The sequence below is a fragment of the Callospermophilus lateralis genome, chromosome 12 (genome assembly GCF_048772815.1).
Source record: "Callospermophilus lateralis isolate mCalLat2 chromosome 12, mCalLat2.hap1, whole genome shotgun sequence".
Lineage (NCBI taxonomy): Eukaryota > Metazoa > Chordata > Mammalia > Rodentia > Sciuridae > Callospermophilus > Callospermophilus lateralis.
Genome location: NC_135316.1, coordinates 18471791 through 18499289, shown reverse-complemented (window position 1 = coordinate 18499289; position 27499 = coordinate 18471791).

The following is a 27499-nucleotide window of genomic DNA, read 5'->3' as shown; positions in this document are numbered from 1 at the left end:
GGGTTATTCATAGGTTAAGGGATAGCCTTAGAGCTAGTTTTAGGGCTAGAGTTAGGGTTAGGTTAAATCTAGCTTTAGGGCTAGAATTAAGGCTAGTTTTTGTGTTAGGGTTAGGGCTAATAATAGCGCAATGACTAATGTAAGAACTAGGGTTAAAATGAAGGTTAGTTTTAGGGTTAGGGTAAGGGGTAGGTCTAGTGTTAGGGTTAGGTTTAAGGTTAGGATGATATTTAGAGCTAGGGTTAGTGTTAGGATATGAGTCAGGGTCAGAGTTATGGTTAGGACTCGAATTAGGAATAGGTTTATTTTAGGTTTCTGTTTAAGGTTAGGAGGGTGTTTAGAGCTAGCGTGAGCATTAGGATATGAGTCAGGGTCAGGGTTAGATTTAAGGTTAGGTTTAGAACTCGAATTAAGTCTATGGTTAGGTCTAACTGTAGTGTTAAAGTTTGGTTTAAGTTAAGGTTTATGGTTAGGACTATTGCTCAGTTTGTTTTATTGCTAGGGTTTGGGTTAGGGCTATTTTTACCATTAGCATTAGGGTAGGGCTATTTTTACCATTAGCATTAGGGTTAGGGCTAGCTTCAGTGTTTGGCTTAGGCTTACAGTTATGGATAGATTTCGAGTTAGGGTTAGATCTAGGTTTAGGTCTAGAACTAAGAATAGGGCAAGGGTTAGGGCTAGGGTAAAGGTTATGGTAATGGATAGGCATAGAACTAGGGATAGGGATAGTGTGAGAGTTAGAGTTAGTCTTAGGGCTAGTATTAGGGTTAGGTTTAGGTGTAAGTTAGCGGTATGGCCAGTGTTAGGGTTTGCTCTAGGTTTAATGTCAATTTTAGACCTAGGGTTTTTGTTAGGGTCAGAAGAAAGCTCAAGGTTAGCGAAAGGGTTTGGGATAAAATTAGAACTATAATAAGGGCTTGGTCAGGACTATTAATAGGGTTACTATTTTGGTTAGCCTAAGGACTAGGTATAGGTCTAGGTATTCTATTAGGGTTAGGGTTTCACTTAGGGTAAGGGATAGGTTTAGACGTAGGGTTAGGGCTTAAGTTAGGGTAGAGTTAGGGTTGAAGTTAGGATTAGGGTTTGGATTAGGGCTAGTTTTGTGTTAGAATTAGGACTAGGATTAGGGCAATCACTAATATAAGAACTAGGGTTGCAATTAGTGTTAATTTTAGCTTTAGAGTTACCGTGAGGTATAGTTTTAGTGTTAGGGTTAAGTTTAAGTTTAGGGTGATATTTACAGCTAGGGCTAGTTTTAGGATATGAGTCAGAGTCAGGGTTAGTGTTAGGACTCAAATAATGGCTAGGGTTACTGTTAAGTTTTTGTTTAAGTTTAGGATGATGTTTCAAGCTAGGGTGAGTTTAGCATGTGAGTCAGTGTCAGGTATACTTTTAAGTTTAAGGTTAGGACTCGAATTAAGACTATGGTTAAGTCTAGGTGTAGTGTTAGGGTTTGGTTTAAGTTTGGTTTAGGGTTAGGACTATTGGTCTGTTTTGTTTTACTGGTAGTGGTAGGGTTAGTGATAGTTTTATGATTAGCGTTTGGATTAGGTTTAGTGTTATTGTGAGGTTTAGGCTGAGGGTTAGGTGTAGGACTAAGAATTGGGCAAGGGTTAGGGCTAGGGTTAGGGTTATGGTAAGGGCTAGTATTAGAACTAGTGATAGGGCTAGATTGAGAATTATTGTTAGTCTTAGGGCTAAGGTTAGGGTTAGGTTTAGGGATAGGGCTAAATTAGGGCTAGGATTAGGTCTATGTTTAGTGTTCAGCTTAAGAATAGAATTAGAGTTAGATTTAGGATTTAGTTTAAGGTGAGCTAGGATAGTTTTAGAGGTAGGGTGATGTTTTGAATAAGGGTTAGGATTGGGGTTATGATTAAGGCTAGGTTTAGGGCTAGAATTAGGACTACGATTTGTTTCAGGGTTAGAGCGAAGATTACAAGTATGGCTAATTTCACATCTAAAATTATGTTTAAAGATAGTTTTAGGGTTAGCATTATGAGTATGTCTAGTGAAAGGTTTAGGTTTAGGGTTAGGGTCAGGTTTAGGGCCCGGGGTATTATTATGGTGAAGGTCTAGTTTAGAGTTTGGAATAGGTTAAGGCTTAAAGTTAAAGATTGAATTAGCATTAGGGTAAGTGTTTGGGTAATGATAGGCTTACAATTAGGGTTCATGTTAGGTTTAGGGAAATGGATAGGGATAGTATTAGAGATAGGTTTCGGTTTAGGCCTAGGGTTAGCATTATGGTTAGGGTTATTGTTATGGTAATCTATAGGGTTACAACTAGGGTTATGGTTATGTTCAGGGCTAGGGCTATAGTTAGGGTTAGGGTTAGGGTTAAAGCTCAGGTTAGGGCTCAGATTAGGGCTAAGATTTGGGTTAAGTTAGTGTTAGTGTTAGGATTACGGCTAATGTAAGTACAAGGGTTATGATTAGGGATAATTTTAGAAATAGGGCTGGGTTTAGTGTTTGGGTTAGTGTTAAGATTAGAGCGATATTTAGAGCTAAGATTAGTGTTAGTCTTAGATTCAGTGTCAGGGTTAGTTTTAGGGTTCGTCTTAAAACTCAAATTAGGACTAGGGTTAGGGGTAGGTGTACGGCTAGGGTTTGGTTTAGTTTAAGGGTTAGGGATAGAGCTAAGGGCTTCGTTTTGTTTTAGGGCTAGGGCTAGGATTAGGACTAGTTTTAGGATTAATTTTAGGGTTAGGGATAGTGTTAGGGTTAGCCTTAGGCTTCGGATTAGTGTTAGATTTAAAGATAGATTATATTCTAAGGTTAGTGCTTGGGCTATGGATATGTCAAGAGTTAGGTCTAAGTGTAGGGCTAGGCTAAGGGTTTCATTAAGTGATAGGGTTAGAACTAGTGATATGGCTAGTATGAAAGTTAATTTTTTTCTTAGATCTAGGGTTAGCTTTAGGTTTAAAGATAGGGTAAAATTAGGGCTAAAATTAGGGCTAGGGTTATTATTGGGGTTAGATCTAACGTTAGGGTTAAGGTTAGGCTGAGTATTAATCTAGGTTTATGGCTAGGATAATGGCTGGGATTTTTGTTAGTGTTCGGCCTAGGATTGGGGATAGGGCTAATGTCAGGTGTGGGGTTACGGTTGAGGAGAGGGAAGTTTTAAGATTAGGTTTATGGCTAGGTCTAGTGTAAGGGTTAGTATTAGGGTTAAGGGTCAGGTTTAGAGCTAGTGGAATTATTAGTGTCAAGATCAGGTTAGAGTTTGGTTGAGTATAGGGTTTAGGGTTAGGGCTCAAATAAGTGTTAGGGTCACGGTTAGGATACTGACAGGTTTTTGTTTAGGGTTCAGGTTAGGTTCCTGGTTATTGATAGGGTTAAGTTTAGTGATAGGGTAAGTGTTAGGCCTATTCTTTAGCATTAGGGTAAGGGTAATGTTTAGGATAATGGATAGTCTTAGAGGTAAGTTCAGGGCTAGCGCTATGGTCAGGAATAGGTCTTGAGATAGGGTTAGGGTTAGGTTTAGAACTAGGGTTAGAGTTAAGGTTATGTTTAGCTTAAGGGTAAGGTTTTGAGCTAGGTTTAGGGCTAGGAAGAGGGTTAGGTTTAGAGTTAGGTCTAGGGATAAGATTAGAGTATGGTTAGGGTTTAGGTTAAATTATGGCTAGCATCATCATTAGGGGTAGGGTTAGGGTTATAGTAATGTATATGGTTAGATGTAGGCATAGGGTTATTGTTAGTGTTAGATTGAGGTTTAGGTTTAGGGTTAGGGCTATGGTTATGTTTAAGTTTACGGTAAGGGTTAGGGTTTGAGCTATAGTTAGGTCTATCATGAGTGTGAGGTTTAGGGTTAGATCTACTGTTAATTTTCTGGCTAGGTTTAGGGTTAGGGTTAGGCCTAGGGTTATCAATAGGTATAGGGTTAGTTTTAGTGTAATGGGTAGGCTTAGAGCTAGGTTTAGGGCTAGGGTTAAGTTTAGGATTAGGACTAGTGTTAGTGGTATATTTAGGGATAGGTGAAGGTTTATGTTTAGGATAAGGGTTAGGCTTTCAGCTAGGGTTATGACTAATCAAGTGTTAGGTTAAGAATATGGTTATGCTTAGGCCTAGGATTAGCTCTATGTTTTGTATTATGTTTAGCCTAGGGTTAGGGCTGTGCGTAATGTAAGAGCTAAGGTTAGGGTTAGGATTTTGGCTAGCTCTAGTGTTAGGTTTAGATATTTGGTTAGGGTCAGGTTTAGAGGTAGGTTTACTCTTAAAGGCTGGGTCAGTGTTTGGGTTAGGGTTAGAGTTAGAGTTACAGCCAGAATTAGATCTAGGATTAGGTATAGGGGTATTGTTAGTGTTTGTGTTAGGTTAAGGGTTAGTATAAGGGCTAGGAATGGGTTTTTGTTTAGGTCTAGATCTAGAGTTAAGGGTAGATTTAGGATTTGCTTTATGTCTAGGGCTAGTGTTAGGGTTTGGTCTAGGGTTAGGGCCAGGTTTAGACCTAGGGTTAGTTTTTGTGTCACAATAAAGGTAAGGGTTAACATTAGGGTTTGTAATAGGGTTAGAGCTAGAGTGAGTGTAGGGTTATGACTATTAATAGGGTTAGGGTTTTGGTTAAATTTAGGATTAGGTATAGGTCTAGGATAACCATTGGGATTAGGGTTTTACTTTGGGTAAGGGATAGGCTTAGAGCTAGTGTTAGGGCTAGAATTAGGGTTAGGGTTAAATCTAGATTAAGGGCTCAGATTAGGGCCAATTTTTGTGTTAGGATTAGGGCTAATGTGATGGCAATGGATAATGTAAGAACTAGGTTTACAAGTAGGGTTAGGATAGGGGTAGGTATAGTGTTAGGGTTAGGTTTAATGTTAGTTTGATATTTATAGCTGGGTTAGTATTAGGATATGATTCAGAGACAGTGTTAGTTTTACTATTAGAGTTAGGACTCAAATAAGGGCTAGGATTACTGTTAAGGTTCAGTTTTAATGAGAGCGTGGTCTTTAGAGATAGGGAGACTTTTAGGATATCGGTCAGCATCAGAGTTAGTTTAGAGGTTAGGTTTATTACTCAATTTATGGCTAGAGTTACTGTTAGGGTTCGGTTTAAGTTTAGGGTGGTGTTAGATCTAGGGTTAGTGTTAGGATATGATTCGTGGTCAGGGTTAGATTCAGGTTATGATTAGGACTCGAATTATGGCTAGGGTTAGGTACAGGTGTAGTGTTATTGTTTGGTTTAAGTTAAGGTTTAAGGTTAGGTGTATTGCTAAGTTTTTTTTTTTTTTTTTTTTTTGTGTGTGTGTGTGAGAGAGAGAGAGAGAGAGAGAGAGAGAGAGAGAGAGAGAGAGAGAGAATTTTTTAATATTTTTAGTTTTCTTTTTTGTAGTTTCAGGTGGACACATCTTTTTTTTTTAATTGTATTTTTATTGTTGCTGAGGATTGAACCCAGCACCTCACACATGCCAGGCGAATGTGCTACCACTTGAGTCACATCCTCTGACTCTATTGCTCAGTTTTGCTTTATTTCTATTTTATATGATTATTTTTAGGGTTAGGGCTAGTGTTTGTGTTAGTGTTAGGCTTGGGGTTATGTTAAGACTTGTAGTTAGGTTTAGATATAGGGTTAGAGCTAGGTCTAAGGATAGGGCAAGGATTAAGGCTAGGTTAAAGATTATGGTAAATGATTGGGTTAGAACGAGGGATAAGGCTAGGGCCAGAGATAGAGTTAGTCTTAGGGCTAAGGTTATGGTTAATTTTAGGGATAGAGCTAAATCAGGGCAAGGATTAGAACTAGGGTTAGTGTTCAGCTTAGGCCTAGCATTAGAGCTAGGTTTAGGGTTAAGTTTAGGGTAAGGGATGTGTTATAGCTAAGTTTAGAGGTAGAGTGAGGGTTAGAATTAGAATTAGGGCTAGGGTTAGGGTTAGGGTTAAGTTTAAGATAGGTTTAGAACTAAGATGAGGGGTAGAGTTTGTTGTAGAGTTAGGTCTAGAATTATGGTTAGGGATAATTTAGGATTAGGTCCATGTCTTAGTATAGTGTAAGTGTTAAGATTAGGGTAAGGGTCAGTTTTAGAGCTAGGGGTATTTTTAGGTGCAGGGTCAGTGTTACAGTTTGTATTAGGTTAGGTTTTAGGGATAGAGCTCAAATGAGCATTAGGGTAAGAGTTAGGTTTAAGGTAATGAATAGGGTTTGATTTAGGGTTCAGGGTAGGTGTAGGGTAATGGAGAGATTTAGGGTTTATTGTAGGGTTAGGATTAGGGCTAGGTTAGCATTAGTACTATGGTTATAATAAGGGTAATGTATAGGGTTTGGGTTAGGGTTATGGTTAGGACTAGGTTTAGGGTTATTGTTAGGGATAAGGCTAGGTTTATGTTTACGCCAAAGGTTAGGCTTTGAGCTATGCTTAGGTCTAAGGTGAGGGTTTGGCTTAGGATAAGGCCTCAGTTTAGGGTTAGGGTTGTGCTTATGGTAGGTTTAGGCCTTGAATTAGCGCTAGGTTTTGTGTTAGGTTTAGGTCTATGGTTAGTGCTATGCGTAATGTAACATCTAGGTTCTAATTATAGCTAGTTTTGGTGTTAGGATTATGGCTAGGTCTAGTGTTAGGTTTAGATTTTGGTTTAGAGTTAGTTTTAGAACTAAGAATAGTGTTATTGTCAGTGTCAGTGTTCAGATTAGAGTTAGGGTGAAAGCCAGAATCAGGAGTAGGGTTAGGTCTAGGGATAGTGTTATTGTTTCTTTTAGGTTAATGGTTATTGTTAGGGCTTAGACTAAATTTTTGTTCAGATATAGGCCTTGAGTTATCACTAGATTTAAGATTAGGTTTGGTCTAGCGGTAGTGTTAGGGTGAGGTTTAGGTAATAGTTTACTGGTAGGGCTTGTTTCGGGGTTCAGTTTAGGGTTAGGGTCCGGTTTAGACCTATAATTAGTGTTATGGTCAGAATAAGGGTGAAGGTTAGTGTTAGGATTGGGGTTAAATTTAGAGCTAGAATAAGAGCTAGGGTTTGGACTAGTAATAGGGTTAGTGTTTGATTTAGACTAAGGATTACGATTAGACTTAGGGTTAGATTATGGATAGGGTTTGGCTTATAATAAGGAATAGGGTTTAGCTAGGTTCAAAGCTAGGGTTATGGTTAGGTTTAGGGCAAGAGCTAGGGTTAGTGTTAAATCTAATTTTAGAGCTCAGAATATGGCTATTTTTGTTTTGGGGTTTGGGCTATGGTCACTACTAGGGCTAATGTAAGAACTAGGGTTATTATTAGGGTTAGTTTAAGGGTTAGGATTTGGTCTTGGAGTGGTGTTAGCATTTTCTTTATGGTTAGGGTAATATATAGAGCTAGGGTTAGTATTTGGATATGAGTTAAGGTAAGGATTAGTTTTAGTCTTAAGACTTGTATTTGAGTTAGGGTTATGGCTAGTTTTAGGGTTAGGGTTTGTTTTAAGTTGAGTTTAGGTTTAGGGTAATGGCTTGGTTTGTTTTAGGGCTAGGTCTAGGGTTAGTGTTAGTTTTATGATTTGCGATATTGTTCAGCTAGTTGTAGGGTGAGGTTTAGGTTTAAGGTTAGGGTTAGATTTAGAGTAATGGTTAGATCTAGTGTTAGGACTAAGGTTAGGGCTAGTGTTAGGTTTACGGTAATGGACAGGTTTAGAAATAGATATAGGGCTATGTTGAGAGTTAGAGTTATTTTTAGGGCTAGAGTTAGGGATTTGCTTATGGTTAGAGCTAAATTAGGGCTAGATTAGTGCTAGGTTTAGGGTTAGGGTTCAGACCATGGTTAAGGCTAGACTTAGGGTTAGTATTAGTGTTAGGGTTATGGTTAGTTTTAGGAGAAGGGATGAGGTTATGGCCAGGTTTAGGGCTAGGGTGAAGGTTAAAGTTAGCTATAAGAATAGGATCAGTGTTCGAGTTAAAATTAAGGCTAGGTTTAGGGCTAGGATGAGGGCTAGGGTTTGTGTTAGGTTTAGAGATACGATTAGGGCTAGGGCTAATGTCAGGTCGCGGGTTATGGTTAGGAATAGTGTTAACTTTAGCTTTATGGCTAGGTCTAGTGGAAAGTTAGGTTTAGGGTAAAGGTAAGGTTTATAGCTTGGTGTATTATTATGGTCAGAGTCCAGTTTGGTGTTTAGTTTAGGTTAAGGTTTTGAGTAAGTGCTCCAATTAGCATTAGGGTTAGGGTTAAAGTGATAAATAGTGTTAGGTTTTGGGTTCATATTAGGTTTAGAGTAATAGGTAGGGTTAGTGTTAGTGATAGGATTAGGGTTAGGCCTAGGGTTAGCATTTGGTTTAGGTTTATGCTTAGGGTAAAGGATAGGGTTAGTGCTAGTGTTAGGGCTTATATTAATGTTAGGATTTTGGAAAGGTTTAGAGACAGGCCTAGGGTTAGTGTTATTGTTAGGTTTGGCAGAAGTGTTGGGGTTTGAGCTAGGGTTATGGGTAAGGTAAGGGTTAGGGATAGAGTCAGGGCTACGGTTAGGTTTAGAGTTATGGCTTGTGTTAGCATTAGGGTTAGGGTTATTTTTAAGGTAATTGATAGAGTTTGTTGCTAGGATTTGAGCTATGGTTACTGTTAGGATTAGGGCTAGGTTTAGGGTTGGGTTGAGGATTAGGGCTATTTTTATATTTAGGGTAATGATTAGAGTTTGAGTAGGGTTAGGGCCAGTGCCAGTGTTAGGGTTAAGGTTAGTGCTAGGGATAGGGTTAGGGTTATGCTTAGGAGGGCTAGGATGAGGGTCAGGTTTTGTGTGAGGTTTAGGGCTAATGTTAGGTGTATGGGTAATGTAAGATCTAGGGTAATTATTATGGGTATATTTAGGGTTTGCCTAGTGCTAGGGTTAGTTTTTCAGTTAGGATAAGATTTAGAGCTAGGGTTTGTCTTACGGTAAGTGTCTAGGGTCAAGTCTAGAGTTTCGGTTAGGGAGAGATTTAGGGTTATAATTATGGTTAAGTCTAGTGTAAGGATTAGATTTAGGGTAAGGGTCAATTTTAAAGCTAGGCATATTATTAAGGTCAGGGTATGGCCTACTGTTCAGTTTAGGTTAAGGTTTAGGTTTAGGGCTTTAATTAGCATTAGGGTTAGAATTAGGATTAGGGTAATAAATAGGTTTAGGATTAGGGTAAAGTTTAGTTTTAGGGTAATGGATAAATTTAGTAATTGTGATAGGGTTAGGGTTAAGCCTAGTTTTAGAATTAGGGATTAGATTATTTTTATGGTAATAGATAGGATTAGAGCGAGGTTTAGGGCTAGGATTATGGTTAGGATTAGGGCTAGTGTTAGGGTAGTGTATAGAATTAGAGATATGGTAAGGATTATGGTTAAGGTTAGTATAAGGAATAGTTTTAGGTTAGGGTTTGGGATAGGGCTAGGGTTTTGTGTAGGATAAAGGTTAGGCTTTGAGCTAGGGTTAGGTCTACGGGGAGGGTTAGGGTTAGGTTTAGGTCTGGGGTTAGTTTAGGTTACAATTAGGGCTAGGTTTTGGCCTAGGATATTGGCTAGGTTTTGTGTTTTTTTAGGCCTAGGGTTAGGGCCATGTGTAGTTACGAGCTAGGGTTATGATTAGGGCTAGTTTTAGGGTTAAGGTTATTGCTAGGTGTAGTGTTAAGATTAGCTTTTGAGTAGGGTAAGCATTGAAGCTAGATTTATGTTCGGGTCATTTCAGTGTTCAGGTTATAGTGAGTGTTGGGATTAGTACCAGAAGTAGGACTAGTGTTAGGTCTAGAAGTAGGGTTAGTGTTTGGGTTATGTTAAGGGTGATTGTAAGGGCTAGAGCAAAGTTATTGTTCATGTCTAGGTCTAGAATTATGGCTAGATTTAGGGTTAGGTTTAGGTCTAGGACTAGTGTTAGGTTTAGGTTTAGGTATAGGATTACAGGTAGGTCTAATGTTAGAATTCAGGTTCGGGTTCAGGTTAGGGTCAGGTTTAGAACTACAGTTAGTGTTAGGGTCAGTATAAGTTTCAGGGTTAAGATTAGGGTTTGGGTTATGGTTAGAGCTACATGAGGGCTAGGGTTACAACCAATAATAGGATTAAATTTGGGGTTAGCCTATGGATTAGGCTTAGAACTAGGGTTAGCATTAGGTTTAGGGTTTGGCTTAAGGTAACAAATAGGAAAAGAGCTAGGGTTAGGGAAGGGTTAGGGACTAGCTTAAGGCTAGGGTTTGTGTTAGGGTTAATGCTAGGGTTAGCGCTTGGATTAGGGCAAAGTTTTGGGTTAGGTTAGGGCTAGTGTTAGGGCAGCAGCTAATGTATGATCTAGGGTTATAATAACGGCCAGTTTTTGGGTTAGTGTTATGGGTAGGTGAAGTGTTAGGGTTAGGGTTAGTATTCAGGTTAGAGTTAGCTTTATGTTTAAAGCCAGAATTATCACTAGGGTTAGGTCTAGGTGTAGGGTTAGTATTTGGGTTAGGTTAAGATTCATTATTAGGGATAGGGGTAGGTTTTTGTTTAGGTTTAGGGATAGAGATATTGCTAGATTTAGGATTAGGATTAGGGCTAGGACTAGTCTTAGTGTTAGGTTTAGGAATAGGTTTACTTCTAGTGCCAGTGTTATGGTTCAGTATAGGGTTAGGGTCAGGTTTATACCTACGGTTACCATTAGGGTCAGAATAAGTGTCAGGTTTGAGTTATGGTTAGAGCGAGAATGAGGGCTAGGTTTAGTACTATTAATAGGATTAGGGTTAGGACTAGGGTCATGATTAGGGTTAGGATTGGCTTAGGATAAAGAATAGGGTTAGACCTAGGGTTAGGGCTACAATTAGTGTAGGGTTAAGGATAGAGTTAAGATTAGGGTTAGGGTTAAAACTAGGGTTAGGTTTCAGATTAGGGCTAAATTTTGGTTAGAGTTAGGGCCAGATTTAGAGTTACTGATAATGTTTGCAGTAGAGATACAATTTGGCTAATTATATGATTGGGGTTAGGACTAGGTCTAGTGTTAGGGTTAGATTTAACATTAGGGTGATGTTTAGAGCTAGGGTTAGTATTAGGGTCAAAATTAAGGTCAGGGGTAGTTTTAGGGTTAGGATTTGGACTCGAATTAAGGCTAGGGTTAAGGTTAGCTGTACGGTTAGGTTTTGGTTTAGGTTAAGCTTTAAATTTAGGGCTATGGCTTGGTTTTGTTTTAGTTCCAGGGCTATGGTCACGGCTAGTTTTAAGATTAGCATTAGGTTTAGGACTAGTGTTAGTGTTAGGTTTAGTCTTAGGTTTAGAGTTAGATTTAGAGTTAGGATTAGATCTTGGGTTAGGTCTAGGGCTAAGGATATGGCTAGCGTTAGTTCTAGGTTTATAGCTACTATTAGGGATATGATAAAAATATTGATCGGGCTAGGGCGAGAGTGACAGTTAGTCTTAAGGCTAGGCTTAAGATTTGGTTAGGTATAGGGCTTACTTAGGGCTAGGAATAGGGCTAGGTTTATGTTTATGTTTAGGCCTAGTGTTAGTTTTGGGCTTAGGGTTATGTTTAGTGTAAATGATGGGGTTAGACCTAGGTTTATGGCTAAGATGAAGGTTAGAATTAGGATTAGGGCTCGGTTTTCATAATAGTTAAGATTAAAGATAGGTTAAAGTCTAGGATGAGGGCTAGGTTTTGTGTTTTGTTAAGGGCTAGGATTACCATTAGGGCAAATGTCAATACTAGGGTTATGGTTAGGGATTGTTTTAGGGTTATTTTTATGGTTATGTTTAGTTTAAGGGCTAGATTTAGGGTAAGCGTCAAATTTAGAGCTAGGGGTATTATTAGGTTCAGGGTCATGTTTAGGGTTTTGATTAGGTTAGGGTTAAGGATTAGTGCTCAAATAAGCATTAGGGTTTGGGTTAGGGTAATGATAGGGTTAGGTTTTGGTTTCAGGTTATGTTTAGCATAATGGACAAAGTTATGGTTAGGCATAGGGTTAGATTTAGGCCTAGAGTTAGCATTAGAATTAGGGCTATAATTAATAGGATTAGAGTTAAGTTTAAGGCTAGTGTTATGGATAGGATTAGAGTTAAGTTACAGTTAGGGTTGGGGTTAGGTTTAGGGCTTTTTTTTAAGGTTAGGGCTAGGATTACAGCTAGGGCAAATGTCAGATCTATGGTTACATTAGAAATAGTTTTAGGGTTAGGTTTACAGCTAGGTCTAGTTTAAGGGTTAGGTTTATGGGTAGGGTCAGAATTAGAGCTAGGTATATTATTACGGGAATTGTCAGAGTTAGAGTTTGGCTTAGGTTAAGTTAGGATTAGGGCTCAAATTAGCATTAGATTTAGTGTTAGGAAAATGATAGGGTTAGGTTTAGGGTTCAGGTTTGGTTTAGGTTAATGAATAAGGTTAGGGTTAGCAAAAAGGTTACGGTAGCCTTAGGATTACCATTAGGGTTATGGTTAGGGATAGGGTAATGGATAGGGTTAGAGCTAGTGATAAGGCTAGGGTTATGGTTAGGATTCTGGCTATGATTATGGTATAAGTTTAGTGCTAGATTTGGGATATGGTTAGGTTTAAAACTAGGGTTGAGTCTCAAATAAGTGTTAAGATTGGAGTTGCTTAGGGCTAGGGTTAGGGCTGTGGCTAATGTATGAACTAGTGTTACAATTTGTTCCAGTTTTAGGGTTTGGGTTAGGGTGATTTTTAGAGCAATGGTAAATTTAGGGTCAGTGTCAGGGTAAGGATTAGTTTTAGTGTTAGGTTTAGGACTCAAATTAGGGCTAAAGTTAGTGCTAGTGTAGGGTTGGGTTTTGATTTAGGTTAAGGTTTATGGTTAGAGGTATGGCTCAGTTTTTTAAGGGCTAGGGCTAGGGTTAAGGCTAGATTTTGGATTAGTATTAGGGTTAGGGCTAGTGTTAGAGTGAAGTTTAGGCTTATGGTTAGGGTTAGATTTAGAGTTACAGTTGATCTAGGGTTAGGGCTCATGCTAGGGTTAGGGCTAGAGTTCGGTTTATGGAAAGAAATATTGTTAGAACTAGGGATACATATAGGGTGAGAATTAGAGTTATTCTTAGGGGTAGGCTTAGAGTGAGGCTTAGGGTTAGGGTAAATTAGGGCTAGCTTTAGGATTAGGGTTAGTGTTATGGTTAAGCCTAGTGGTTGGGCTAGGGTTAGGGTTAGCACTTTGGTTAGGGTTAAGTTTAGAAGAATGGATGGGGTTATAGATAGTTTTATGGCTAGGGTGAGAGTTAGATTTAGGATTAGGCCTAGGGTTATGTTTCAGTTTTTAATTAAGTCTAGGATTAAGGCTAGGATTAGGGATAGGTTGTCTTATAGGATTAGGGCTAGGACTTGGGCTAGAGATAATATCAGGTCTAGGGTTATGGTTAAGGATAGATTTAGTGTTACGTTAGTGGCTAGGTCTAGTGTAAGGGTAAGGTATAGTTTAAAGGTCAAATTTAGAGCTAGAACTATTATTAGAGTCATGGTCAGGGTCAGGGTTAGCGTTAGGTTTTTATTGTTAAGGGATTAGGGCTCAAATTAGCGTTAGGGTTAGATTTAGAGTTAAGGTAATGAAAAAGTTTCTTTTAGGTTTGAGTTAAGATTTAAGGTAACTAATGGGTAAGGTTTCAGTGATTGGGTTAGGGTAAGCATTAGGGTTAGGGTTATGTTTATTGTAATGGATAGTTTTAGAGCTAGGGTTAGGGCTAGGTTATGGTTGGGATTAAGTCTAGGATTAGGGTTCTGTTTAGGGATAGAGCTAGGTTAGGATTAGGGTAAGTGTTAGGGTTAGGGTAATTGTTAGTTTAGGGTTAAGGTTATGGTTAGGTTACGATAAGGGTTATTGTTTGAGCTAGGGTAAGGGCTAGTGCCAGGGTTAGGTTTAGGTTTTAGTTCTAAGTTCAAGATTATGTTTAGTGTTAGGTTGAGTGTTAGGGATAGGGTTTTAATTAGGGTTACGGTTAGGGTTAGAGTTAGGGTAATGGATATGATTCGAGTTAAAGTTTGGGCTAGGTTTAAGTATAGAATTAGGGCTAGTATTAGGATTATGATTTAGGATAGGTCTAGGGTTATGATTAGTGTAAGGGTTAGGCATTGAGCTAGGGTTAGGTCTAAGGAGAGGGTTAGGTTTAGAGTTAAGTTTTTGGTTAGGGTTAGGCTTAGGTTTATCCTTAGAGCTAAGTTTAGGCCTAGGATTTGCTCTAGGTTTTGGGTTATGCTTAGGGCTAGGGTTAGGACTATGGGTAATGTAAAAACTAGGGTTATGTTTAGGGCTAGTTTTAGATTTAGGGTTATGGCTTGTTCTAGTGTTAGGTCTAGGTTTTGGGTTAGTGTCAGTTTTAAAGCTAGTTTAAGTGTTTGGATCAAGGTCAGTGTTTGGGATAGGGTTAGGCTTAGGGTTAGAGACAGAATTAGGACTAGGATAAGGTCTAGGGATAGGGTAAGTGTTTGGTTTAGGTTAAGGGTTATTTTTAGGGCTAGTGCTAGAATTTTGTTTATGTCTAGGGCTAGTGTTATAGCTATATTTAGGATTAGCTTTGGGTCTAGGTGTAGTGTTAGGCTTAGGTATATGTATAGGTTTACGAGTAAGTCTACTGTTAGGTTTTGGTTCATGTTTAGGGTCAGGTTTAGACATCGGGTTACTTTTAAGGTCAGATGGGGGTCTGAAGTAAGTTTAGATGTAGAATGAGGGCTAGGGTTAAGACTACTAATATGGTTAGAGTTGAAGTTAGGCTAAGGATTAGGGTTATGTCTAGGGTTAGCATTTTGTTTAGGGTTTGGCTTAGGGTAAGTGATAGGGTTAGGATTAAATTTAGAGCTAGGATTATGGCTAGGGTTAGCATTAGGTTTAGGTCTATTGTTAGAGTTAAGATTAGGGTTAAAGCTAAGATTACGATTCAGATCTAGGGTAGGATTTGTGTTAGGTTTAATTCTAGGGTTAGGACAATTACTAATATATGAGCTAGAGTTACAATTAAGGCTAGTTTTATTGTTACAGTTAAGGCTAGGCCTAGTATTAGAGTTAATTTAAGTTAGGATGATGATTAGTGCTAGGATTTGTGTTAGAGTCAGTGTCAGGGACAGAGTAATATTTAGAGTTAGGGTCGGGCTAGGTGTAAGGTTTGGGTTTGATTTAGGTTAAAGGTTTGTGTTAGGGATATGGCTTGGTTTTGTTCTATGGGTAGAGCCAGGGCTAGCGCAAATTTTAGGATTAGCATTATGGTTAGGGGAAGTTTTAGAGTTTGGTTTGGCTTATGATTACAGTTAAATTTAGAGTTAGGTTTAGATTTAGAGTTACATATAGATCTAGAGTTAGGATAGGGCTAAGGATAGAACTAGGGCTAGGGCTAGGGCAAGAGTTAGAGTTAGTCTTAGGGCTAGGGTTAGAGTTAGGATAGGATCCAATTACGACTAGGATTAGTGCTAGGCTTAGTGTTTGTATTAGGCTTAGTGTTAGGCCGGGAATTATGGTTAGGCGTATGGTAAGGGATAGGTTTATCGGTATGTCTAGGGCTAGGGTGAGGCTTAGAATTATGGTTAGGACTGGGGTTATGTTTCGGGTTAGGATTAATGGTAGGTTTATGGCTACATTTATGGTTAGGGCTAATTTCAAGTCTAGGGTTATGGTTAAATATAGTTTAAGCTTAGGTTTTTTGGCTACGCCTTGTATAAGTGTTAGGTTTAGGGTTAGGGTCAGGTTTAGGATAAGGGTATTATTAGGTTCATGGTTACAATTAGTGTTTTGGATAGGTTAAAGTTTAAAGTTATGACTCGAATTAGCATTAAGATTAGGATCAGCATAACGATAGGGTTAGGTTTAGGTTTCACATTAGATTTAGGGTAATGCATAGGGTGATGATTAGGTATAGGGTTAGGTTTAGGCCCAGGGTTAACATTAGGGTTAGGGTTATGGTTAGGGTAATGGATAGGGTTAGAGCTAGGGTTACAGCTAGGGTTATGTTTACAATTAATGATAGTGTTAGAGTTAGGTTTATGGTTAATGGTAGGATTAGGGCTCGGAATAGGGCTATGATTTGGGTTAAGTTAGGGATAGTGTTAGGGTTATGGCTAATGTAAGTACTAGGGTTATAAGTAGGGCTAATAGTAGTGTAAGGGTTAGGACTAGGTCTAGTGTTAGGTTTAGGTTTTGGGTTAGGGTTAGGGTGATGTTTAGAATGAGGTTTAGTGTTCAGGTCAGAGTCAGGGTGAGGGTTAGTTTTAGGGTTTGGCTTAAGACTCAAATTATTGCTAGGGTTAGGACTAGGTGTAGGATTAGGGCTTGGTTTATGTTAAGGATTAGGGTTACCTCTATGGCTCAGTTTTGTTTTAGTTTTAGGGCTAGGGTTAGGGGTAGTTTTATGATTAGCCTTAGGGTTACACCTAGGGTTAGGTTTAGGCTTAGGCTTATTTTTAGGGTTAGATTTAGAGTTAGGGTTAGATTTAGGGTTATGGCCAGAGATATGAATATGGCTTGGGTTTAACCTATGGTTCAGGTTAGGATTAGGTTTTAAGTAGAGTGAGAACTACATTTAGTGCCAGCATGAGAGTTAGAGTTAGTCTTTAGTCTAGGGTTAGAGTGAGGGTTAGGGACAGGGCTAAATTAGGGCTAAATTTGGGCTAGGGTTTGTATAAGTTTTTAGGCCTAGGATTAGGGTTAGGGTTATAATTCAGGCTATGTTTAGGGCTAGGATAAGGTCTAGGGTTTGTGCTAGGGTTAGGGCTAGGATTATGGCTAGGGCTAAAGTCAGGTATAGGGTTATGGTTAGGATTAGTTTTAGGGTTAGGTTTAAGTGTAAGTCTACTGTAAGTGTTAGGTATACGGTAATAATCAGATTTAGATATAGGAGAATTATTAATGTAAGGGTCAGAATAAGGCTTTGGTTTAGGTTTGAGCTTTAGTTTTAGGGCTAGGGCTATGGTTAGGGCTAGTTTTAAGTTTAGTGTTATGGTTTGGGCTAGTGTTAGGGTTTGGCTTATTCTTCAGTTTAGGACTCAATTTAGAGTAAGATTTTGTCTAAGGTTAGTGCTAGGGCAAAGGAGTTGGGCAACAGTTAGGACTAGGGTTAGAGCTAGGATTAGGGTTATGGTAAGTGTTATAATGAGTGAAAGGTCTAATGTGAGAGTTAGAGTTAGTTTTAAGACTAGGGTTAGGGATAGGGCTAAATTATGGCTAAGATTAAGGCTACGGTTAGTGTCAGGATTAGGTCTAGAGTTTGGGTTAGGAATGTAATTAAACCTATGTTTAGGGCTAAGATAAGGGCTTCGGTTTTTTTAATGGTTAGGGCTAGAATTATGGCTATGGATAATGTCAGGTCAAGAGATAGTTTTAGGGTAAGGTTAATGGCTAGGTCTGTTGTAAGTGTTAGGTATATGGCAAGAGTCAGGTTTAGAGCTAGGGAAATTATTAGGGCCAGGGTCAGTGTTAGGGCTTGGTTTATGTTTTGAGTTTAAGATTATGGCTCAAATTAGAGTTAGGGTTAGGGTTAGGGTAAAGATAGGGTTAGAGTTAGGGTTCAGGTTAGGTTTAGGGTAATTGATAGTTTTGGGGATAGTGATAGGGTTAGGGTTAGTCCTAGCATTAGCATTAAAATAGGGTTATGTTTAGGGTAATGGATAGAGTTAGATTTAAGTTTAGGGCTAGTTTTGTTGTTATTATTAGGTCTTGGGTTAGGGTTAGGGTGAGTGTTAGGATTAAGGCTAGGTTTATGGCTCGGATGAGGGTTTGTATTAGGACTAGGGCTAGGATTAAGGCTAGGGCTAATGTAAGGTCTAGCATTACAATTAAGGGTAGTTGTAGGGTTTGGTTATAAATAGGTCTATTGTAAAAGTTAGGTTTAGGTTAAAGGTCAGGCTTAGACCTAGGTGTGTTATTACGGTCAAGGTTAGAATTAGGGATTATTTTCAGTTACAGTTTACAGTTATAGCTGGAATTAGCATTAGGTTTAGAGTAATGGATATGGTTAGTTTTATTGTTCAGGTTAGGTATAGGGTTTTGAAGAGCCTTAGGGATAAATATACTCTTAGGTTTAGTCCTATTGTTAGCATTTATGTTAGGCTTAAGTTTAGGATAAAAGATAGAATTACAGCTAAGGTTAAGGCTACGTTTATTGTTAGGAGTAGGGCTAGTGTTAGTGTTAGCGTTAGGGTTATGATTAGGCCTAGGATTGGGATTAGGTTTAGGGTAAGTGTTTGGGTTGGAACTACATTTAGGGCTAGAGCGAGGTGTAGGGTTAGAGCAGGTCTAGGGAAAATGTTAAGGTTAGGGCTACACTTAGCATTAGGGTTAGGGTTAGAGTTATGGTAATGGAGAGAGTTAGAGCTAGAGTTTGGACAATGCTTACAGTTAAAATTAGGGTTAAACTTAGGGTTAGGGATAGGTCTATGTTAATTTTTAGGGTTAAGATTAGGGCTCAGTTTAGAGGTAGTGTTAGGTTTAGAGTTACTTTATTCAAATTTCTTTCATACAATCCAGGATTTATCTTTAACTAACCTTACTCTCTTTCCCAGGTTTAGGACTTTTGGTTTAACTCTTTGGTGTCCAGAACACTTAATATTTTGATTTTACTTCATTAGGCCAATACAAGTCAATGTAAATGGACCTGAATCAAATAGGGTTTATGCTAGCTAGTTTAAACTGCATACATGCCCTCAATTCTTTGTGGGGACACTCTGATATGTTCCTTGTGTGTGTAGGCCTAAGCTGAAGCATGCATAAACAATTTTATTCAAGAGCTGTTTAGAAGAAAGCAGGAAATATGAACGCACTGAAATTCCTCCTGTAATTATTTTGTCAGATTTGTTTGATACTTTGTAGGATTCGTTATTTAGTTTTCCCCACAAAGCTCTCCAAGTGTGGAACTTCTAGGATCAATGTTGTCTACTCAGGTTAGGATTTGTGTTAGGTTTGGAGTTAGGGCTAAGTTTTGTAAAAATTTCTTTGATACATGGAAAGAGTTAACTTTTTCCTAGCCTTAATAACCTCCTCAGGTTTGGGCCTTCTGATTTCAATGGTTTACTAACAGGAAAACTGTATTTTAATGTTTCACTCCATACTGACATATATAGGTATATAAAAATGAAGGTTGAAATCAAACCGAGTTGGTGCTACCTGCTTGAAACTTCAAACACTGAATCATTTCTCTGTGGGAACTTGCTGATTTGTTCCTTCTGAAAGTAGCCCTAAGATAAAGATGGAAAAAAACATCTTTATCCAAGAGCCCTTTAGCAGAAAGCAGAGAAATGTGCATTAACTGAAATACCATCTTAATTATTTGGACATATTTCTTTGATACTGCATTAGATTCATCTGATAGCTTAGCCCACTAGGCTCCCCAATTTTGAGACTTCTAGGATCATCAATTTTTTCACTCAGGTTAGGGTTTGTGTTAAGTATAGTGTTAGGGCTAATGTTAGAGCTAGTATTAGGATTAGAGTTACTTTTTTTCAAATTTCTTTGATACTGGGTAGGATTCATTTTTCTCCTATCCTTACTATACTCCACATGTTTGGGACTTCTATGTTCAATTGGTCACAGTAAGGAACAGTGTGTATTCTAAAGTTTCAGTTCACTTTTTCCTATATAGGTAAGTGGAAATGGAGCTGGAAATCAAACAGCACTAGTGCTAGCTGCCTGGAACTTCACACTCCATCAATTCTCTCTGAGTAATCTCTTGTTTGTCCTTGTGACAGTTGGACGAAGCTGAAGCATGCAAAAACAACTTTATCCAACAGTACTTCAGGAGATTACAGGGAAATATGCATGTACTGATATACTCCATCAACTTTTTTGACAGATATCGTTGATACTGCACAGCATTCATCCCTTAGCTTTCCCGAATAGGTTGTCTAAGTTTGAAAATTCTACCGTCAAAGGTTTCATAAAAATGTTAGGGTTAGGGGAAGAGTTAGGGTTACAGCTATTGTTAGGGTTAAAGTTAGTTTTATTCAAAATTCTTTGATACTTGGCAGGATTTATCTTTTAGCTAGATTTACTCTGTTCCCCAGGTTTAGGCCTTCTCTGTTCACAGGTTTGCTGTCAGGAACAGTTCGTATTTGAAGATTTCACTTAATTTTGACCTATACTGGAAAGTTAATGGAGTTAAAAAACAAAAAGCCTTTTGCTAGCTGCTTGAAACTTCACACACTCCATCAGTTCTCTGTAGGGACTCTGGTATGTCCCTTGTAAAAGCAGGCCTATGCTTAAGCGTACAAAAACAACTTAATCTGTGAGTCTTTTAAGAGAAAAAAGGAAAATATGTATATACTGAAATACCTCCCATTATTATATGGTCAGATTTATTTGATGTTGCATAGGATTCATCACTTAGCCTGCCCCACGAGGCTCCCCAAGTGTGGGAATTCTAGGATCAATTGTTCCCTAATCAGGTTATGGTTAATATTAGGTTTAGCATTATGGCTAGGTCTAGGGTTAGAGGTAATGTGAAGATGAGGGTTAGTTTTGTTCAAATTTCTTTGACACTGGGGAAGAGTCATCTTTTATCCAGCCTTAGTATCCTCCCAATATATGTTCTTTTAAATTCAATGGTTCACTATCATGAACATTTTTCCTATTAAGGTTTCACTTCATTTTGACACCTATGGGAAAAATGGAAATGGAGGTGGAAATGAAACAGGCATCCCTTCCCCTAAACCTAACCCTAAACCTAACCATAAACATAGACCTAATCCTAGGCCTAGTCCTAACACTAAACCTAGACCTATTCCTAGACCAAATTTAGCCCTAACCCTAACCCAAACTTTAGCCCTAAGACAAACTCTATCTCTTGCCATTGCCCTATTCCTAGTTCTAACCCCATCCTTTACCATAACCAAAACACAAGCCCTAATATTAGCTCTACCAGTTGCCATAGCTTTTACCTCAGAATTAACCATAACTGTGAAACTACTAATAATAAACTCACCCTATTAGTAGCAATAACGCTAACACTAATCATAAAACTACCCTTAACTTTAGTCTTTGCCCTAAAACAAAACCAAGCCATAGGACTAACCCTAACCCTTAACCTAAACCAAATCTTAACCCTACATCTAGCCCTAAGCCTAACCCTAATTCAAGTCCTATCCCTAACCTTAAAATGAATCGTGACCCTGACTCTGACACTAACACTAACCGTTGTTCAAAGCATCACCAAAACTTAAACCAAATCCTAAAACTAGACTTAGTCCTAAATGTAACCCTGAAACTAGCCCTAATTGTTACCTTAGTTCTTAAATTAACCATATCCCTAAAAAAGTTTAAACGTAACCCCAAACCTAGCCCTAATCCAAGACCCAACCCTAGTTTTAACCCTAATTCGAACCCTAAACCTTACCCTAAACCTAACCCTAACTTTAATCCTTTCACTAAACCTAAACCTAACCCTAACCCTACCCCTAAATCTAACCATACACCTAACCCTAACACTACCTCTAACCCTATACATTACCCTAATCCTAACCCAAACACTAATGCTAATCCTCAGCCTGACCATAGCATTATACCTAACCCTAACCTCTCCATTACCCTAAACCTAACCTGAATCCTAACCCTAGCCATATCATTAACTTAACTCTAACATTTAACCTAATGCTAACTCGAGCTCTAATCCTAAACCTTAACCTAAACCAAAACAAACCCTAACTCTCACCCTGACCATAATAATACTCCTACCTATAAACCTGACCCTAACCCTCATCCTAACCCATATATTATACCTAGGAAAAACCGATCCCAAAAACCATCCATAACCATAACCCTATACCTGACATTAACCCTAATACTAATGCTAAAGTAACCTTAACTCAATACATAGTCCTAATTCTAGGCCTAAAACTAGTTTTAATCTTAACATTACACTTAACTTTATCTCTAACCCTAAATTTAATCCTCACTCTAGTCTAAATCTAGCTGTAAAAACATCATACCTTACCCTTACCCTAACCCTAACACTAACACTAAACCTAAAATTAATCCTAAACCTGGCCGTAAACTTAAACCTTATCCTAATCCTAAACTTAACATGAGCACTAACTCTAACCCTAACATGAACTGTAACATTAAACCTAAACCTAACACTAACCCTAACACTAACCCTAACACTAAACATAACACTAAACCTAAACCTAACTTTAACACAAAAACTAAATCTTATCATACCACTAACCCTAACCCTAATCCAAATTCTAACACTCACTCTAACACTAACCCAAACCTAACCCTAATCATTACCCTAATACTAACCCTAAAACCAACCCTAACCCTAAACATAACTGTAACCCTAATGTTAACCCTAAACCTTACGCAAACAATAATGCTTATCTTAACCCTAAAACTAACACTAACCCTAAAACTTACCCTAACCCTAACCCTAACAGTAACCCTAACATTAACCCTAACACTAATTCTAAACCTAACCCCTAACTCTAACTCTAACACTAACCCTAACTCTAACCGTAACCCTAATCTTAACTGTAACCTTAACCCTAACCCTAATCCTAACACAAAAACTAACCAAAACCATAACCCTGAGCATTACACAACCCTTACACTAACCCTTACCTAACCCTAACCCTAACCCTAACACTAACCATAAAACTAATGTTAAAACTACCCTGACCCTAGCACTAAACCTAATCCTAACCCTAACTTTAACCTTAAAACAAAACATAACCCTAACTCTTACCTTAATATTATTCCTAAAGCTATCACTAAACTTAGCACTATACCTAACACTAACCATAACACATACACTAACACTAACCCTAACACTTAACCTAAACCTAATACTAACCCTCATCCTAACAATAGCATGAATTTTAACACTAATCCTAACACTAACCCTAAAACTAAACCTAAACCTAATCCTAACCCTAAAACTAACATTAACACTAACCGTAACCCTAATATTAAACCTAGAACAAAACATAAAACTAATTTTTTCACTAACCTAACACTACTCTAAACCTACACTAACCCTAAACTTAAGACTAAACATAACCCTAAAACTAACCATAAACCTAACAGTGGCACTAATGCTAAACCTATCACTAAACCTGTCACTAAACTCAACCTAAACCTAAACCTAATTCTAACCCTAACCCTAATACTAACCCTAAAACTAACATTAAACCTAAGCCAAACCCTAAATGAAACAATAAACCAAACCCTAAGGGTAACACTAACCCAAACCCTACCCCTTAAACGAAAAAAACCCTAATCTTAACCCAAACCCAACTGTTACCCTAAGCATAACACAAACACTAACCCACCCCTAAGAATAACCATAACCCTGACACTATCCCTAACACTAACTCTAAAAAACTAATCCTAAGACTAACAAGAAACCTAACACTAACCCTTACCCTAACATTAACACTAACCCTAACACTAAACTTATCACTTAACCTAAACCAAACCCTAACTCTAACCGTAACACTAAACCTTAACATAACATTAACACTAACCCTAAAACTAAACCTATCCTAAACTTAACACTATCCCTAACACAAACCCTAACACTAACCCTAAAACTAACCTAAACCTAACCCTACCATGAACCCTAAACATAACCCTACCAACAACCCTAAACATAAGCCAAATTCTAACACTAAATCTAACACTAATCTAACCATAACCCTAACCCAAATCGTAAACGTACACCTAAAACTAACCCTTACACAAACCCAATCCCTAACCTAAACCCTAAAACTAACCGTAAACCTAACCCTAACTTTAACCCTAACACTAACCCTAATACTAAACCTAAACCAAACATTAATCCTAAAGCAAAACCTAACTGTAACACTAACGCTAACCCTAAACCTAAACCTAACACTAACCCTGAACATATCCCTAACACGAACAAAAATCCTAACCCTAACCATAAATCCACAGGAACCCTAATTCAAACCCTAACCCTAACACTAACTCTAACACTAATCCTAAACAAAATCCTAAACCTAACACTAAACCTCACCCTAACCCTAACCATAACACTAAACTAAAACTAACCCTAAATTTATCACTTTCACTAATACTAACCCTAACCGTAACATTGAACCTAAACCTAACCCTAACCTTGACACAAACCCAAACAATGACCCTTATCTTAAATCTAAACCTAACCCTCAGCTTAACCCTAACCCTAAACCTAATACTGACAATAACGCTAACACTAACACTAACCCTATACCTAACTCTAACCCTATCCCAAACACTAAAGCTAAATCTTGACCTAACCCTAACCCTAACCCTTACACTAATACAAACCCTAACCCTAACTCTAACTGTAAAACAAACCGTAAACTTAAACATAACCCTACCCTAACGCTAACCCTACCGTAACTCTAAAACTAACCCTTAACTTAACTAAAAACCTGACCCTAACCCTAATTCTTAATAACACTAAACCTAACACTAAACTTAACCCTAAAACTAACCCTAACTCCAACACTAACCCTAATGCTAAACCTACCACTAACTTTACAACCTAACCCTAAAACTAACCCTAATGCTAACACTAACACTAACCCTATCACTAACACTAAACCTAATCCTAATCCTAAACCTAACATAAACCCTAAACCTAATCCTAACCCTAACAAAAATCCTAACACTAACCCAAACCCTAACCCTAACCCTAAAACTAACCAAAACTTCAACCCTTACCCTAACTGTAATCTTAAATTTAACACAAACCCTAATCCTAACAATAACCCTAAAATTGACCCTAACCATATCGCTAACTTAAACCCTATCACTAACCCTAATCCTAAACTTAAGCCTAGCCGTAATTAGGTTTAGGGTTAAACCTAATCCTAAACCTAACGCTTACCCTAACCTTAACGCGAACCCTAAACTTAAACGTAACCCTAACCCTAAACCTAACGCTAATGATAACCGTTACCTAATCCTAACCCTAACAATAACCCTGACACTAAACATAACACGAAGCATAAACCTAATTATTCCCTAATTAGTCCACTAAGCCCAACCCTAACCTAAACCCTAATCCTATCCCTAACACTAACCCTAAACCTAACCCTACATTTACCTCTAAAACTAATCCTAAACCTTACCCTTACTTAACCCTAACCCTAACCCTAACACAAACACTAACAATGAACCTATCCCAAAACCTAAAACTAACCCTTAACCTATGACAAACACTAAACTTTACCTAACCCTAACCATAACACTAACCCTAACACTCACTCTAACCATAATCCTAAACATAACCCTCACTCTTACACTAATGCTAACATTACTCTAACAATAACCCTAACCCTAACCCTAAACCTAATCATAACACTAACCCAAACCCTAACCCTAACAGGAACCTTAAACCTAACCCTAAACCAAACCTAATCCTAACCTTAACCCTAAACTTAACACTAACATAAACTTATCCCTAACACTAACCTGAACCCTAAAACTAAACGTGACAATTACGCTAACAATAACCTTATTTATAACTCTAACACAAAACCTACACCTAACCTTAAGAGTAATCCTAACCCTAACCATAACCATAAGCCAAACCCTAACCCTAACACTAATCCTAACACACACCCTAACCAAAACCATAACACTAACCCTAACCTAACTCTAACTCTAATGCTTAGATAACTCTAACCCTCATTCTAATCCTAACACTAACCCTAAAAAAATCCCTAACACGAATCCTAAACTTAACCATACCACTAAGCCTAAAACTCACCCAAACACTAACCCCAAACCTAAAATAACCCTAAAACTAATGCTAACTTTAACCCTAAAAGAAATCCCAACTTTAACCCTGAAGCTAATCCGAATCCTAACAATGACCCTACCATAAACCTAAACCTAACCCTCAAACTAAACCTAACCCTAAACCTAATACTACCCCTAACCCTAACAGTAACCCTAAACCTAACTCTAGCCCTATCCCAAACACTAAAGCTAAACCTTGACCTAACCCTAACCCTAACATTAAACCTAATCTCAACCCAAACCCTAAACCTAGCAGTAACCCTAAAACTTACCCTAAACCTAAACCTAACATGAACCCTAAACTTAACCCTAACCCTATTTCTTACCTATTCCTAACCCTATCCCTTGTCCTAACACTTACCCTAACCCTAAACCTAACACTTACCCTAACCCTAAACCTAACACTAACCCTAACATTAATGTTAACTCTAACCCTAACCCTAACCTACCCTAACCCTAATCCTAAACATAACTGTAACCCTAAACATAACCGTAACAGTAACCCTAAGTAAAACCCTAAACCTAAAAAAAACCACTATCCCTAAACCTAATTCTAGCCCTAACACTAACTATAATCTTACAATAACACTAATTCTAACCATGACGCTAAACCTAATCCTAAACCTTAACCTAACCCTAACCCTAACACTGACTTTAACACTAACCCTAACCTAAAATGTAAACCTCACCCTAACCCTAACACTAACTGTAACAGTAACCCTAATCCTAACAATAACAATTACCCTATCCCTAAAACTAACACGAATCTTAAAACTTACCCTAACCCTTAACTTAACACTAACCACAAACATATCCCTAACACTAACTCTAATGCTAACCCTAAAACCATATCCTAAACAATAAATCTATCTCTAACTCTAATGCTAACAATAACCCTAATCCTAACCCTAACCCTAAACATAACACAAACCATAACACAAATCATAGCATTAACCCTAACCTAAACTGAATGCTAACCCTTAATTAACAGTAACTGTAAATCTAATCTGAACACTAACCCTAACACAAACCCTAACATGAACCGTAATTCTAACTATAACACTAAGCCTAAGCCTCACCCAAACCCTAACCGTGACCCTAATAGTAACCCTAAATTTAACCCTAACCTTATCACTAACACTAACACTAACCCTAACCCTAACACAAACCCTGACCCGAAGGCTAATACTAAACCTAAAACTAAAGATGATCCTAAGCCTAATCTTAAAACCAACCATAAACCTAAAACTAAGCCTAATACAAACACTAATTTTAAACCTACACTTAACCCTAACCATAACACTAACCCTAAACCTAAACCTAAACCTGAACCTAAACCTAACCATAACACTGACCCTAAACCGAAACCTAAGCCTAACCCTAACACAAACCCTAATCTAAATACAAACTGTAAACTTAACATGAACCCTAACCCTAACACTAACCCTAAACTTTACACTAACTCTAACCCTAAACATAACCCTAACATTAAACCCAACCCTAAAACTTATCCTAACACTAGCTCTAAACCTAACCCTTTCCCTAACCCTAATCCTAAAAATAACCCTAACCCAAACCATAACCCTGACCCTTATCTAAACCAAACCCTCACTCTTACCTAACGCTACCCTAACCCTAAACCAAACACTAACCTTAACCCTTATGCAAACCCTAACACTAACCCTCACTCTAACCATAGCACTAAACTTATAACTAAACCTAACACTAACCCTAACTTAAGCCTAACACTAACTCTAAATATAACCCTAACACTAACACTAACACTTAACCTAATCCTAAGCCTAAACCTAAAACTAACACGAATCCTAACCCTAACACTAAACCTAAACCTAAAATTCACCCTAACACTGAACCTAACCCTATCCCTAACCCTGACACTAACCCAGGACCTAACACTTACTA